The sequence below is a fragment of the Magnolia sinica genome, chromosome 16 (genome assembly GCF_029962835.1).
Source record: "Magnolia sinica isolate HGM2019 chromosome 16, MsV1, whole genome shotgun sequence".
Lineage (NCBI taxonomy): Eukaryota > Viridiplantae > Streptophyta > Magnoliopsida > Magnoliales > Magnoliaceae > Magnolia > Magnolia sinica.
Window position 1 is genome coordinate 71787220 of NC_080588.1, and position 16502 is coordinate 71803721.

The 16502-nt window shown below is 42.7% G+C and overlaps 1 long non-coding RNA gene across 1 annotated transcript; it reads right to left on the reverse strand.

Annotated features, from left to right (window-relative positions):
* LOC131229795 (uncharacterized) lies at nt 1–1559 on the reverse strand. The gene is made up of 3 exons (XR_009163601.1): nt 1527–1559; nt 1328–1407; nt 1–468 (listed from the first exon to the last, which is right to left on the reverse strand). It is a non-coding gene; the product is annotated as an uncharacterized LOC131229795 (long non-coding RNA).
* Between the last annotated feature and the right edge of the window lie 14943 nt (nt 1560–16502).

Sequence of the window (16502 nt, forward strand, 5' to 3'; positions counted from 1 at the left end):
GATTTTTAATGGCCGACAGATATTCAAAACTATTTCCTGTAACGTGGTCCAGTTGAGATTTTGATACATATAAATTGTGGTCTCATACCATGAAATGACATACAAAAAGGTGATGGACGGCATGGATGAAAGACCTACATCATGGTGGGGTCTACAGAGCACCGACCACTAGCCATTAGCTACATTGGGTGGATCACACCCTGGAAACAAATGTTGACATCTGTCTAACATCAGCTGATATATTACCACAAAAGGCATTGATGCTACCACCGATACTTATGCTAGACTCAAGGAATACGTAACATGCTCAAATCATATCAGCTCCTGAATATTTCACAGAAAATTCTTGAACTTCTTTCACGTTGCGTCACTCTCTCCTACCAGATGACCACAATGTTTATGTCATGGTGATAAATTAGATTGATGAAGCCACCTCACGGATCTTGAACCGGGAAAATGACATGCTGTCTGCAAAAGCAATACGAAATGAATACCTCGAGAACGAGAATATATGGTTTAAGATTAAAAGCATCGTACATCGACCCAGTAAACTAGTTCATATTCTTCTACCAGAGCATGAGTACTACCTATTCATTCCGGGTGATGTCAGTATGTGATGATTTCTAATGTAAGAAGGAAAAGAATAATCATACCAATTTAACACACGATCCTCCATTGATCCGGTAGTCATCCTCCATGCAATTGATCGACTCCTATATCTACACATGCGTGCACATATTATATAGACTTATACATAAATCGATAGGATTTCGAAAATTCATAAATGATAGACAATTCATCCTAATGGATTTTTTTATTTTTATTTTTTAGGAGACATCCCAAAGGATTTCATAAAGAAATCTTGATCACAGTAATTCTTTTTTCCATGTTTGATTTTTTCTGAACATCATCTTATTTTTTAAATTCCATCACTTTTAATTGTAACTAAACAAATATCTAATCTTGTTATGATTAATAGTGGTGCATCACGGAGTGATGCCTTGCTCGGTAGGAGCTTACACTTGGCTACAATCATTTGCAGATTTAAACATCTAGGATGCATTTCAACAAACACAATATAGCAGAAAAGACATGAAAAAAGACCCCCAAATCTTGAAAGAAATCCCTTTCTATCTCCATCCCAAATCCATATAATAAAAGAGACAATGAGAAATAAATTTCATGAAAAATCCCCAAATCAGGTGTCCCATGTAACAGGGTTACCTCTTCTTTCCACCCCGTTTCAGAACAAGGTCCATCCAATCTATTGTAAAAAACATAAAAAAAAATAAAATAAAATGAAAAGCCCCAATTTTCAGGAACTTACAGGAAATCTGTTTTAACCTGGGACAATCAATATCCTCCGCTCTGGCCAAAGAGCTCCAAGTAGGTGGAGATGTAGCCAGCCTGCAACAAAGGAGCAGATAATGACGAACTTCCGGCCAAATCTAATTCCTAACAAAGAATTAGAGGAAGAGTTTTTCTGAAAGAAACCCCAAATCAGTGGTCCTCATGAAGGGGCTTACCTATTTTCTCACTGATCCTCGTTTCAGAATAAGGAGCCCTCTTGTCCCTATCCACATCTAACTATTGGCTACAGGGGTATAAATCGATCAGGATTCCCGCCATTTCACCACTACCCGCCTCCATTTTCATCTTCATTTGGTGGGAACTTCACATCCTGCTGTGACCGTACTCTAGATGCGCTATCACTGCGGGATGAGCTCGAGAAGTCATCCGAAGACCATCCATTCGCTAATGCGGGATCGCCCGAATCCCTCTCCTCTGACAGACGATTTCAGAAGTGAAAGATGGGAGGGATGAAGGGTTGCCCAAACGTACATGGGATTTGAGCCGCGGAATCACACAGATCTAGATCTAGGATAACAATCCAATAACGTCAAGCAATCACAAGAGAACACAAATATTTAACGTGGAAAACCCTTGCGGGAAAAAACCACGGCACAAAGTGACAAAAATCCATTATGAAATAGAAATTACAAGAGAGAGGACTTACCCGATTCGAACAACCTCGAATCTCACCCTTGCTACACCCTTTAATAACCCTAGAATCCTGTAAGAACCCTTGAAAAACTTTTAGAAAGCTTTAAAATACATTAGACTAGCCTTAGGGACCCCTATTTATGGTTTAGGAAACTCAACTTACGCACTTAGTCCGGAAAAGTCCGGAAACCGCCTCAAATTTACACAGTCCACGCAGGATCTGCGTAACCTCGATTGGTCGAGCCGAGGCCTCAACTGGTCGACGGACCCCCTCGACCGGTCGAGCCATCCCCTCGACTGGTCGAGCGGCCCGGACACCAAAAACATGTATTCACTGGACTTTGAGTCAAGTAATGCTCGACTAGTCGAGTAGCTCCCTCGACTAGTCGAGCCTAACCCTCGACCGGTCGAGCAACCCCAAAAAAATTAAATTGAAGGCTTCTGAAAACAATCTCCACCAAGTCTTCAATCTTTAATCGTGTAGCTCGTTGACTTCTTCTCTTATCTCTTCATCGCATCATAACTTCAATCAACGCTTCTCGTGCACAGTCCATCCTTCTTTAACGCCATCGCTAAGCCCAGAGAAGTTGCACAGAACTTGAACTTCTCTGTAGGAACGACTTTGGTGAGCATGTCTCCTGAATTCACGCTAGTGTGAATCTTTTCCAGTGTGATGCCTCTTTCCTCAAGTACCCGTCGGATAAAGTAGTGACGAACATCAATGTGTTTAGTGCGTGAGTGATAAACAGAATTTTTAGCCAAATTGATAGTGCTCTCGCTATCACACTTAACCTACATGGCCTCCTACTGAAGTCCTAACTGATTTATCATGCCTCTGAACCAAACACCTTTAAACGCTTCCGTCACTGCCATATATTCTGCTTCGGTCATGGAAAGAGCCACCACGGACTGAAGCTTTGACATCCAACTAATTCCTCCACCCGCTAGTACAAACGAGTATCATGAAGTAGACTTCCTGGAATTTATATTACCTGCATAGTCGGAATCCACATATCCTACCAACTTTGTCCCTGTCTTTTCAAAAGTTAAGACGTAGTCTTTCGTACTTTGAATGTATCGAAGTAGCCATTTCACCGCTTCCTAATGTTGCTTGTCGGGGTTTGACATATATCTGCTCATAACACCGACTGCCTGTGAAATATTTGGTCTCGTACATACCATGACATATATTAAACTGTCAACCGCATTCGAATAGGGCATATGAGACATAACCAGCTTTTTCTCATTGGATTTAGGACATTGTTCTGAAGAAAGCTTGAAGTGAGCCGCGTGGGGAACGCTCACCAGCTTTGCTTGATCCATCTCATACTCGATCAATACCTTTTCAAGGTATTCTACATATGATAACCAAAGCCTACTCCTCTTCCTGTCTCTATGAATATCTATGCCGAGAACCCTCTTTGCAGCCCCCGGATCTTTCATCTCGAATGTCCCTGATAACTGAGTCTTCAGTACGTTGATTTCAGACACATCATAACTGGCGATTAACATATCATCAACATATAATATTAGAATAATGAATTTTTCATCACTCAGTGTCTTGTAATAGACACAATGATCATATTCACTCCGAGTAAATTTCTGACTCACCATGAAAGAATTAAATTTTTTATACCACTACCTATACGACTGTTTCAGGCTGTACAATGACCTCATTAACCTGCAAACCTTTTTCTCTGTCCCTTTAACTTCGTAGCCCTCTGGTTGCGTCATGTAGATCTGCTCTTCCAATTCCCCATGCAGGAATGCAGTCTTTACATCCATCTGTTCCAGCTCAAGATCGTATTGGGCAACCAGCGCCAACACGAATCTGATAGATACCTGCTTAACCACCAGTGCGAATATCTCTGTGAAGTCGATTCCTTCTTTCTGAACATAACCCTTCGCTACCAACCTTGCTTTGTATGTATCCTATTTCCTTTTGAATAACCACTTGCATCTGATCGCTTTTCGGCTTACGGGAAGCTCCACTGGCTCCTATGTGTGATTTTATGCAACGAGTCCATTTCATCGTCCATAGTCGTCTTCCACTTTTTTTGCATCAGGCTCATCAAAAGCCTCCTGAATAGTGGACGAGTCCCCCTCATCTGTAATGATGGCATATGCAATATTAGAGTCGTCCCTGTATCTTGCCGGTAACTTGCGATCATGAGGTGGATTCCTTCTCACAGGTGGCTGCTCCACCTGATCCTGTACTTCTGTCTTCGCATCTGTCTCTACCTGAGTATTATCTGTGTCAATCTGGACGTCTACGATCACCCTTTCTGTTCCTCTTGCTCCTTTTGATCATTCTTACGAAATAAGGAGCTTTAATCGAATCTGACGTCACAACTAGTGATGACCTTGCGTGTGACCTTGTCAAATAACCTGTAACCTTTCACATCAATGCTATAGCCAACAAAGATATACTTTTTAGCCCTATGGTCTAGCTTATTTCTCTCAACTGACGGTACATGAGAGTAAGCCTCACAACCAAATATGCGTAAATTTGAATAGTCGATTTTCTGACCACTCCATACTTCCTCTTCGATTTTACATTCAATTGCCGTTGAAGGAGACCGGTTCACCAAATAACAAGCCATGTTAACGGCTTCAGTCCATAGGTCTTTGCCCAACGCAGCATTACTTAACATGCATCTGACCCTCTCTAGGAGAGTCCGATTCATTCGCTCAGTCACACCGTTTTGCTCAGGCGTGTGGCGCACTGTGTTGTGCCTGAAGATCTCTTCATCCTTATAATAATTATTAAACTCAGTGAAAGTAAATTCTCCACCATTGTCAGTCCTTAAAATCTTTATTTTTTACCCTGACTGTTTTTCCACCATTGCCTTCCATTACTTGAATATGATGAAAACTTCGGATTTACATTTCATGAAGTAAACCCAAACTTTCCTGGAGTAGTCGTCAATGAATGAAACAAACCATGACGGCCCTCCAATGAAAACTTCTGGCGATGGCCCCCATACGTCAGAGTGCATACAATCAAACACTCCCTTATAAACATGTTTTCCAGATTTAAAAGACAGTTTAGATTGTTTACCATATATACAATGCTCGCATATATCTAAATCAGAATTTTTAAAAGCTGAAATCAAATATCGATCAGAAAATACCTTCATGCCTTGCTTGCTCATGTGGCCCAGACAAGCATGCCACATACGTAGAGACGTGGAGTCTGCAATAGTTGTTGCCGCTCCACCTGCCGAAGTGCTCCCAATAAACCTGTAAAGGTTTTCGTGCCTATGTACTCTCATAACCATGAGTGCCCCTTTTGAAACTTTAAGGACACTATCAATACCGGTGAACTTGCACCCTATAGCCTCGAGTGCACCGAGAGAAATCAGATTTTTCTTTATATCAGGAACATGCCTGACGTCAGTCAAGGTACGCTCCATTCCATCAAACATTTTGATGCTCACCGTACCAATAACCACAACATTATAGGCATTGTCATTGTCCGTAAAAACATGTCCACCATCGCATTCCTTATAACTGGTAAACCAACTCCGATGAAAAGTCGTGTGATAAAATGCTCCTGTGTTAAGTATCCACTCGTCTTTATGATTGTCGTGTAAGTGACCAATCATGGAAACAGACAGAACATCACCACCACTTGATTCTTCATCAGATGTGACCACATTGGCTTCCTTGGAAGAAGCCGCTGAATTTTCTTTTTTCATTTTAGGATTTCTACATTCCTTCTTCATGTATCTAGACAACTCACAATTCCAACACTTTAATTTTCCTTTGCCCTTGCCCTTGGATTTGGACCTAGGTCTTGAGGATCCTGTACCTCGCTCAGAATCTCTACACCTCGTAATCAGTGCATCGGAAGATGCCCCTATGTCGTCATTTAGCTTTCTCATAGCTTTTCCTTGAAGGACTGAGATAACGGTGTCAACACTTAGGGTTTTATTTGCGGTGCATACGTGTCCCTGAAAGACTCATATGATGCGGGAAGAGAATTCAACAATATACATGCTTGTTCCTCATCTTTGACCACTTCCTCCATATCCAGCAATTTGCACATCAATTTATCAAAGTTGCTGATATGAGCTTCCAGATCTCCACCCTCTGCCATCTTGAAGGTATAACATTGTAGCTTCAAGTGTAGGCGATTTTCAGAGGACTTCTTTACATAGATGTTCTCTAACTTCGCCAACAAACCAGCCACAAAACATTATAAAGAACCTCATCCGTGAGACATAAACGGATAGAGGCTAAAACATTACTATCAGGGTTTTCATATTCATCATCTTTCATGGTAGATTTTCACTCCTCAAGAGCCTTAATCTCGCCTTACTTGGTTGACAGACTAATCATCTTAACCTTCCATAACTCAAAATTATTTTTGCCTGAGTACTTCTCAAATCAAACTTGTCGTTTCCCATTATTACTAATCCTGCAGATTCAAATCTGTGCCCCAACGATTGCTCTGATGCCATTTATTGGGGATTTGAGTTGCGGAATCACACAGATCTAGATCTAGGATAACAATCCAATAACGTCAAGCAATAACAAGAGAACACAAAGATTTAACGTGGAAAACCCTTGCGGGAAAAACTACAGCATAAAGCGACAAAAATCCACTATGAAATAGAAATTAAAAGAGAGAGGACTTACCTGATTCGAACAACCTCGAATTTCACCCTTGCTACACCCTTTGATAACCCTAGAACCCTTTAGGAACCCTTGGAAAACTTTTAGAAAGCTTTAGAATACATTAGAATAGCCCTAGGGACCCCTATTTATAGTTTAAGAAACTCCACTTACGCACCTAGTGTAAGACCCGTGTCCTAATCCGTACCATTCTGTTAGCTTCCGCGGTCCTTCCGGTCAAATTTCAGCAACCTTCGCACCGAATTCGGTGTTTGCGCACGATCCTAAGCCAGGTCCCGCGCACCGACGTCGGCTCGATCCGAAACTTATGTCTTGGCGATCGCGTCGTCGCCGCGGTTCCAACGCCGTGACTTGCGCACCGAACCGATACCCAGGTAAGAAGATGCCGATTAGCGTTTATTCCGAAGAAACACCGCGCGTTGCGGATTTCGAGGGAATCTCTACACAATTAGTCCCACTAATTAACCATAAATGCAACCATACCTCAAAGTACTTCACCCATTCCCTCTTTTTCCAAAAGTCCACCATCTTTCCACCTCACCATTCCTCTTTTTCTCATTTTCAACCTCAACCATCCCTCTTCTCCATCAATTTCAAACTAAACCATACCCCTCATCACTTCTTTCTTACAACCATCACTCCACCCATCCCTCCACCCATTATTTCTATCTCTTCCTCTCATTCTCTAGCAAATTTTCCAAATCCCATGAGAAATTTCACTCATTCAACACTCCCTCTCAACTTCAAGTGTGGCCCACCCTCTCATCTCCAATCTCAACCATTCATCCTTCATCAATCTCCATTAAAAGTGAAGGTAAGGAGCTAAGGAGTCCAAGGGAGCTAGGAGAAGGAAGATAAGGTGTGTGTTTTTCCATTAATTTAAATTTTAGGGCCCACTTATTGGTGGGACCCATTTGGATGTATGTGATTTAATCAAGAGGGCCCATAGTGGCGGGGTTCCTCTATCTCACCGTGTATCTCTCTCTCATTCTTTCTTTGTAATGGTGTGGATCCCACCGATAGGTGTTACATCTCCTCCGTTCATCTACATCAGACGGTGTGGCCCACTCTATTATAGGTGATGATCCGCACCCTCTACTGTTGGGATGGGTCCAATGCATCTTTTTATAGGTATATATATATATATGTATGTTATATTTTATATACTTATGTATATAATATATAATATAATATGTACTTATATATATATACAATATAAGGTAAACATTAAATGTATATGTATATATATATATATATTGGTGGGCCACATTCACGTGGGACCCACCACATTTTTTGTGAATATATACAACCGTCCAGCGTCCCTGGACGCTGGACGTTGCAACAATGGACTGTTAAAAAAAAAAAAAAAGAGAAGAAAAGAGTGGTGGGCCACTCATGCAGGCCCCACCTTGATGTATATGTAAGATCCGAGCCGTCCATGTTGTTCCTCAACTCATTTTAGGCGTTGAGCCGAAAAATGAAGTTGATCTCATTTTCTGGCGGGCCGTACCATAGGAAACAGTGTCCGTACCTTTGATTTGCTCCCTGATGCTCCTGTACATCTAAAAAAGCTCAATATTGGACTCTATGGGTTGGTATCAAGCCACAGAGACCAATGGATGGAGTGGATCGTACTGAAGCGGGCCCCACCTAGGAAAAACCGTGAAAAAACTCTTTTTCAAAAAAAAAAAAAGAAAAGAAAGAAGCAGCAGCGCTGCTGCCGCTGTCAGAAGGCGCAGGCGCGCTGCCTGCGGCTGCGCCAGACCGTCTGACGGACGGACGGCCTGGGCTCACGTATTGGTGCATCTCGGCCATCAACACCGTGCATTTGATGGGTCCCCATATTTCAGCCGTCCACCCCAAAATTCAACTGTATATGGAACTCCGGTGGGCCACATCATTGAAAATCATGTGAAGACATACTAAAACATATAAAATCATTTGGCAGGGCCCACCTGAGTTTTGGATGTTGCTTAAACTTGGTCTGTACCATCATTTAGATGGGACCCACATAATGGATGGGCTGGATTTGTGAACCACATTTCGGTGGGCCCCACATCTGCCCAAAGGTCTAATGACCTTACCAACAGGTTGGACGTCAAATATACATTACAGTGGGCTCCCTGCCCGTGTATCCTTTTCAACAGGTTAGATGAGAAATGAACATTGCGGTGGGCCCTTCACCACGTGGCCTGTGTGAGCAGGTTGTACGGAAAATAAACATTTCAGTGGGCCCATTCAAGTGTGCCGTACCCCAGGTGCACGTGACCAACGGGTTGGGTGGTAAATATGCATTAATGTGGGCCCAGGTCACGTGTGACCTTATCAAAAGATCGAGTAGAAAATAAATATTACAGTGGGCCTTACCTGGCCTAAATGACCTTATGAGGAATTGGATGGCAAATAAACATTACAATGGGCCCAGGTTGGTTAGAAAATAAACATTTCAGTGGGCCAGATTGGGGTGGAAAAGAAACATTATTGTGGCCCCGAGTTTGAGTGACCTTATCAATGGGTTGGATGGGAAATAAACATTATGGTAGGCCCCACACGGGACCCACTTATATATGTATGATAATCCACACCCTCCTTTAGTGTGGGCCCCACCATGATAGGTGTGTTTCATCCAATCATTCAATCACCTTGAAAATTATTTTTTTAGGCCCATTATTGAGGCCCACCTTAAATTGCATAAGCCCTCTGTAATGTATGCAAGGCCCGTGTGACTAGGCCCATGTTGATGCAATTTTGGCCCGTCATTGAGGCCCACCTTGATATGTATATGAAAGACCCATGTATGAGGCCATTTGATGTTTTAGAGGCCCATGGGTCGAGGCCCAATAAGATGTGCAAAATACCCATTGAAATGTGTGATTCGTGGAAGGCCATCCTTTGGGAACAATGTTGGTTTTATGTCCACATTGTGAGGATAATGTCGGTTAAATGTCCGCATTATGAATCTCCCTAAGGCCCATTAATAGGCCCATACCTGTAGTATATAGGCCGCCCAGGCCCATCTTCATTTTAATCAGAGTCCACCACCTCATAACATGATAGTATAGGTCCATAATTCATGATCATTCGCATTATATGCATGCCTGATGTGAGGAGTGACCAATCATAGCATATGCCTTGGGCAGACTGTTTATGGGCTCCCTGATATAAGTGCATGGTACATACGAGATTGTTGCATGACTGATAATGTGACTCATGCACTTGCATTTGTGTGATTATAGTTACTGAATGCCCTAGTGACATCAGGGCCATAGCCTCCATAGACACATCATGGATGGCTGGGTTGGATGCCGGAAATGTTTGGTTCTAGCATACGGGCGCCATAGACGTCCCTGGGTGAAAATTCCTAAACCCGATGGTACCAGAGGATGACTCCAACGTCGAGACCGAGTGGATATACGAGCGCATGAGGGCCGAATACCAGGAGGCCGCGTCTCCCACTGTGTCGTGGTCGGTTGGAAAGGAGTGTGGCCTTACTCGCCCGAGGGTAGGGGGCAATACTAGGCTGAGTTTGACCAGCTCGTGAATGGGTCCGCTATCGACGTGCCGGATAGGTATTGGCAGACTATTGATCAGGCGGATAGTGAGGTTTCTTACGCTTACTTGGACTGTGCGGCTAGGAGAGCGACAGTGCCATTTGGAGTGTATTGAACCCCGGTGATTATCCAGAATGAGAACTGTACTGATACATGTTGAGGATTGGCATGCTTGAGTTGCATCTTGCATCGCATGGCCGTGTTATGGCCGATAGCATTCATATCTTGCACCGCATAGCCTTGGTACGGCTGATTGCATTCATGTGCTCATCACCATGATTCCGCATCACTCTGACCTTGCATTTTGAGCACGTTTATATTGCGCACACACTTACACCACCCTCTAAGCTTTCCATAAGCTTATGCACGATTGATGCGTGCAGGTGACGCCAGGACGCAGTCGCAGCCTTAGTCTCGCCGTAGTTGGACCGTGCAGACGAGCTTCTGGAGTTTTATTTCTTTTATCACATTGTATTTTCCTTTTCTATCGCAATGTACTCAAAAGTTTTTGATCTTAGTGGATTTTGTGGTGGTGTTCTTGTGGTTATTGTTTGTGGGTTATGCTTTTGTTATGCTCATTATGAATCAGACTGATGACTTGAAATCCTCCTTGTAGTATTCCAGGATCGGAACCTGGTGAATAGGTGCCGGGATCCGAAAATGGGGTTCTACGGAGGCTGTCGGCGCCGGATTCGGCGATCGGGAATTTTGTGAGCCCGGTTTCCGAGTTCGGGGCGTGACACCTAGTCCAGAAAAGTCCGGAAATCGCCTCAAATTTACGTAGTCCGCGCAAGATCTGCGTAACATCGATTGGTCGAGCCGAGGCCTCGACTGGTCGAGGGGGTCCCTCGACCGGTTGAGTCATCCCTCGACTGGTCAAGCGGCCCGGACACTAAAAACATGTGCTCGCTGGACTTTGAGTTGAGCATGTCGAGCAGTTCTCTCAACTGGTCGAGCCTGACCCTCGATCAGTTGAGCAACCCTAAAAAAATAAGATTGAAGGCTTCTAACAACAGGAATCGGAGTAGATTTTATAATCATACGCCTCATATTCCACCTAAAGCAAATGCCCAAACACACCCTGAAATGTGCTCATAGAACGGATAGACAAGGTGGATTTCTAACAAATATAATGGTTCCCCCACTTTTGCTTGCAGCGTAAGAACTTCTCGTGGAAGGCTTTGGCAGGAAATCCGCGACCCCCATGGGATGCAGCTCTATGGACCGCTGGTCAAGCCTGATAGACGGTGGGATAACACCCTTCTCAAAGAAACCATAGTGGACGGTCATAACATTCCCTGGACATATTGGGTGCATGTACCATTCATCTAGACCGTTCAATAGATGGGACACCTCTTGAAATGGGTATAGCTCAGGAAAACTTTGAGCTAATGATCATAACAGCCCAATCAATTCCTACATTTTAGTCCTCACTAACATTCCATCACAAGTTTCAAGTTTCAATTTGAAAATTGAATGCAAGGGCTATAAAGTAGTGCTGCGGGTGCAACAGGCACATCGGTGGTGCTGATGTTTTCACTTCAAAGGTGATCGCATATGGAATGTGGACCGTCCACTCACCTTGACAAACACAAACGCCGAAACCGTGTGCAATATTGGAGCCGTTCATCAGGCAATCCTCCAAGGTGTACATGACATATGTAAAAAAACTCAGGTTCATCTGATCTTCAGGTGGGCCACAAGTGTATGTAGAAAATGGCCCAATTCCTGAGTGTACATTTACTTTGTGCACGTCTGGCCACCTAAAGTCATATCAGCCTGATTTTTGAGACGTGCATCTGCCTTCTGATTATGGCCCGACCAGCGGCTCCCATCTCACATGTGATGCGCATGACCGTGGGGCCCATTTTGATGCATGTGTTTTATATCCATGGGTCCATCCGTTTTTTTCAGCTAATTTAAGGACGTAGGTCCAAAAAATGAAGCAGATATAAATCTCAGGTGGACCACACCTCAGGAAATAACGGTGACTGACCATTAAAAAATTTTTATGGGCCACAAAACTTTTTGATCAGGCTGATATTCCTTTTCCCTGCATCCAGCTCTGTTTGACATTATCAACTGGTTGGATGGCAAACAAACATTACAGTGGATCCTAAGAAGTTTTTAATAGTAGGCATTCAATCACCACTCAAGTGAGGACGAACTCCGGCTGGTGGCGGATTGACCGCAGTACTCGGCATCCCTCGTGGCATGATGTGGCCCAAGCTCTGTGGGGCCACCATGATATATTTGTTTTATCCAAGCTATCCATTGGTATTTCCCTGTCGTTTTACGGAATGACTCAAAAAATGATGAAGATCCAAAACTCAGGTGGACCACACCACAGGAAAAAATGGGAACATCTGTTCCTAAGGTAATAAATAAATAAATAAACCAATGGAAAGGAAATTACAAATATCAGCTTGATCGAAACTTCCGTGGTCCAAAAGTTTTGGATCCCACTGTATCCTATTGCGTGGTCTACTAGACGTTTGCATCTGCCTCAATTTTGGGCTCATGCCTTTTGTATGAGCTGGAAAAATGAATGGACGGCATGTATAAAATACATGAGCTAGAAGAACTTCTGTGGTCCAAAAAGTTTTCAATCCCCACTATTTCCTGTGACGTGGTCCACTAGACCTTTGGATCTGCCTCAATTTTTGGCTCATGCATTTTATATGAGCTGGAAAAATTAATGAACGGCATGGATATAATACATACATCATGGTGGGCCCCACATAACTTGGCCAACATCGTGCCATAGGGATTTCTCTGGTGCTGGTGCTGCAGGCAATATTCTTCCCTTTTGTTGGACCATGCGGATCAACGTAAGATCGACTTCGGAAGGTAGGCCCCACCAGATACGGGCAATGTGCGGTCCTTTTTTCTGTAAAGATGATCCCCACCCTTAGAAATATGGACTCGAATGTAGGGCGCGGATCGGGAAGTACCCCCACCCACCAGGACCTAGAGAGGGACGGTCCTATAATGTGCTCCATGACACCCACGGTGAAATATGTATTTTATCCAATCCGACCCTTCAATTTGACAGATCATTTTAGAGCATGACGGTAAAAAGGAGCCAGATTGGAGGCTCGATTGGACCACACCACGGGAAGCAGTGGTGGGAATAACCCCACCCTTGAAACCTTCCAAGGGCCTACTGTGATGTTTATTTTCCATCCAACCTGTTCATAAGGTCAAGTATACCTGGATGAAGGGAAAACGTAAATTTAAGATTGATCCAAAACTTCTGTGGCCCAAGAGATTTTGGGCAGTAGGAGTTCAATCCACATGTTTCCTGTGGAATGGTCCGCTGGAGCCTTGGATCTGCCTCCTTTTAGACCTCATAATCTAAAATGATCTTTCAAAATGAATGGACGGCTTTGATATAAAAAAATATATCATATTAGACATCACAGAACCCCTTACTGGACCGTCCATCTCTAGATAAGTCCTGGTCGGGTAGTACTACCCAATCTGCGCCCTCGAATGTAAACCATTGCCATTTTACAGTGCTTTTATTAATTCATATATCAAATATAGAGGATCTTTCTGGCGACTCAGGCCTTGTCCATGGACTTATTCGCTGTAGGACCCATCATTTGAACCACTTGCATCACGGATCCTGCAAAAGCATTTGGCAGGAACTTCCTGTCTCTGAGAGCCTAGGTAAGGCCCATCGTGATGTTTGTGAAAAGTCACTCTATCCATCCGTTTTTTGAACTCATTTTAGGACGTGAAGTAAAAAATAATCAATCCAATACTCAAGTGGGTCGAAAAGGTAAGGATTACACTCCCACAATTGAAATATTCATGAAGCCAAAAAAGTTTTGAATCATGCTAATATTTGTGGTTTCAATTCATCTAAGTAGGAATGCCGTTATAAACGGCATAAATGTCATAAAAACAACACTTTCGATCCTAAAGAGGCTTCAACGGTGAAAATTTTTATAACCACATTTTCTTTTAGTATGGACTACTTGAATCATGGATCCCGCTCACTTTTGGTCCTATGTAATAAAATGAGCTCATAAAACGCATGAACGGCATATATTTCTCACAAACATCACGGTGGACCCCACCGGTTTATGGAGTAGTAACTCCGTGCGAAAGTCTTTTGCAGGAAGTCGGGGTCGATATCTATGAGTTTACTGTAGTAGTCCGAGGACCAGAGGACCACTCTTCTTTAGCAAAAAGGAGCGGAATAGGTGAGGCCGGATATCTGCTTTAGTGGGTTAGGACCTGACCGTGGGGCAACCTTGATGTACGTATAGTACATCCACTCCGTCCATCAGTTTTTCCAAAAAATCTTAGTAGATTTTACTAAAAATGAAGCAAGATATAATATCACTGGACCACACCATGGGAAATAGTGGTGATTGAATGCCAACCATTAAAAACTTCCTAGTGTCCATCGTAATGTTTATTTGCTATCCAACCTGTTGATAAGATCACATAGATCAGGATGAAAGTAAAACAAAAACATCAACTTGATCCAAAACTTTTGTGGCCGCCAGAAGTTTTTAATGGTGGGTATTTAATCTCTACTGTGTGTTCCACTTGAGATTTGAATCTGCTTCATTTTTTGTATCATGATCCAAACTAAGATGGACGGCTTGGATTTACTAAAAATATATCAATATAGCCCCTCGGTCAGGGCGTGACCCACTATGATGTTACCCGGGCCTCACGTAATCCACTCCCTTTAGGATGGCCGCTTTCATCCACCTTGTGTTGCTATCCACCCGGGCCCAAATTCTAGGGTAGTCTTATAATTTGAACCGTCCACATTTTACCTAATACCATATAAAATCATTATCGCATGGTCACGCTTCATTAATTATCCTAACCTTTCATTTTTCAAACTTGAATGCAAGCCATTGAAATTTTCTTTCCATTGTTATAAATTCAACTACAGATAATGATGGACAAAAATATTCTTTAAGTATTATTTTATTCTTATGTTTGTTATAGAATAGATTCCACAACATGGACGGTTCCGATGATTGGAAAGCTAAGCATGTGGGCCCTAGTGGGCGGCTGGACGCTGAGTCTCTACAGTGGGAAAATGAACTCTTCGAAAAATTGAATGTTATTTCTTTCCGGGGATACAATTGTAATTTCCTACCTTCCCAATTAACCCCTTATTCGTTACTCCTCCGACACTCTTCGCACCTTAAAAGAGTTCGTTTTGTCCATCTCACGACTTAGACACCAGCGTGTGTCGCCATTCACCCGGTCCCACATCCTATGATGACCTGATAATTTGAGCGGTACATATTTCATCCAATACCATATAAAATTCATTATCGCATAGTCAAGCTGCATTAATTATGCTAACCTTTAATTTTTCATAGTTGAATGTAAACCATAGAAAATTTTCCTTTCATTGTTATAATTCATATACAATAAAATGAGAGATAAAATTCATCCATTAACGATAGATTCCATAACATGTACGGTTCCGAGTATTGGAAATCTAAGCATGTGTGCCCTAGTGGGCGGCCGGATCGTTAGTCTCGACAGAGGGAAAAACGGCATGTAATGTCCCCTCTGGGGGTACAATCGTAATTTCTGCCCTCCAATTTACGGAGACGGATTGGCTACTACCCCTGACACCAGCCCCGTGGCTGATGGTCGGTGCTCTGTGGGCCCTACGATGATGTATGTGTTTCATCCATTCCGTTAATACATTTTTAAATATCATTTTAGATATCCATGCAAAGAAAATATATGGATATATATCTTATGTGAACCACACCATAGGAAAACAATAATAATTGGATATCCGCCATTGGCTGGTGGTCGGTGCTCTGTGGAACCCAACATGATTTATGTGTTTCATCCATGCTGTCCATATATTTTTCTAGATCATTCCATGGTATTACGAAAAAAATGAAGTATATCCCAGTCTCAAGTGGACCACATTATAGGAAACAGTATTGAATGAACTATGACCATTAAAAAAAATTTGGGGGCCATAAAAGTATTGGATCAATCTGATCTCTGGTTTTTCCCTTAATCTGGATCTTTATGAACTAATCAACATATTGGATGTCAAATAAACAGTACAGTGGGCCTTAGGAGGATTTAAATGATGGATATCCAATCATTTATTTTCCTGTTTGTGGTCCACCTGAGAGTTATATCTCTCTAATGTTTTGGATAAAATCGTAAAATTATCTTTAAAAATTGATGAACGGAATGGATGAAAGAAATACATCATGGTGGGGCCCACAGAGCACCGACCCCACGAGGCTGGTGTAAGGGGGAGTAGCCAATCCGTTTCCCCTATTTACC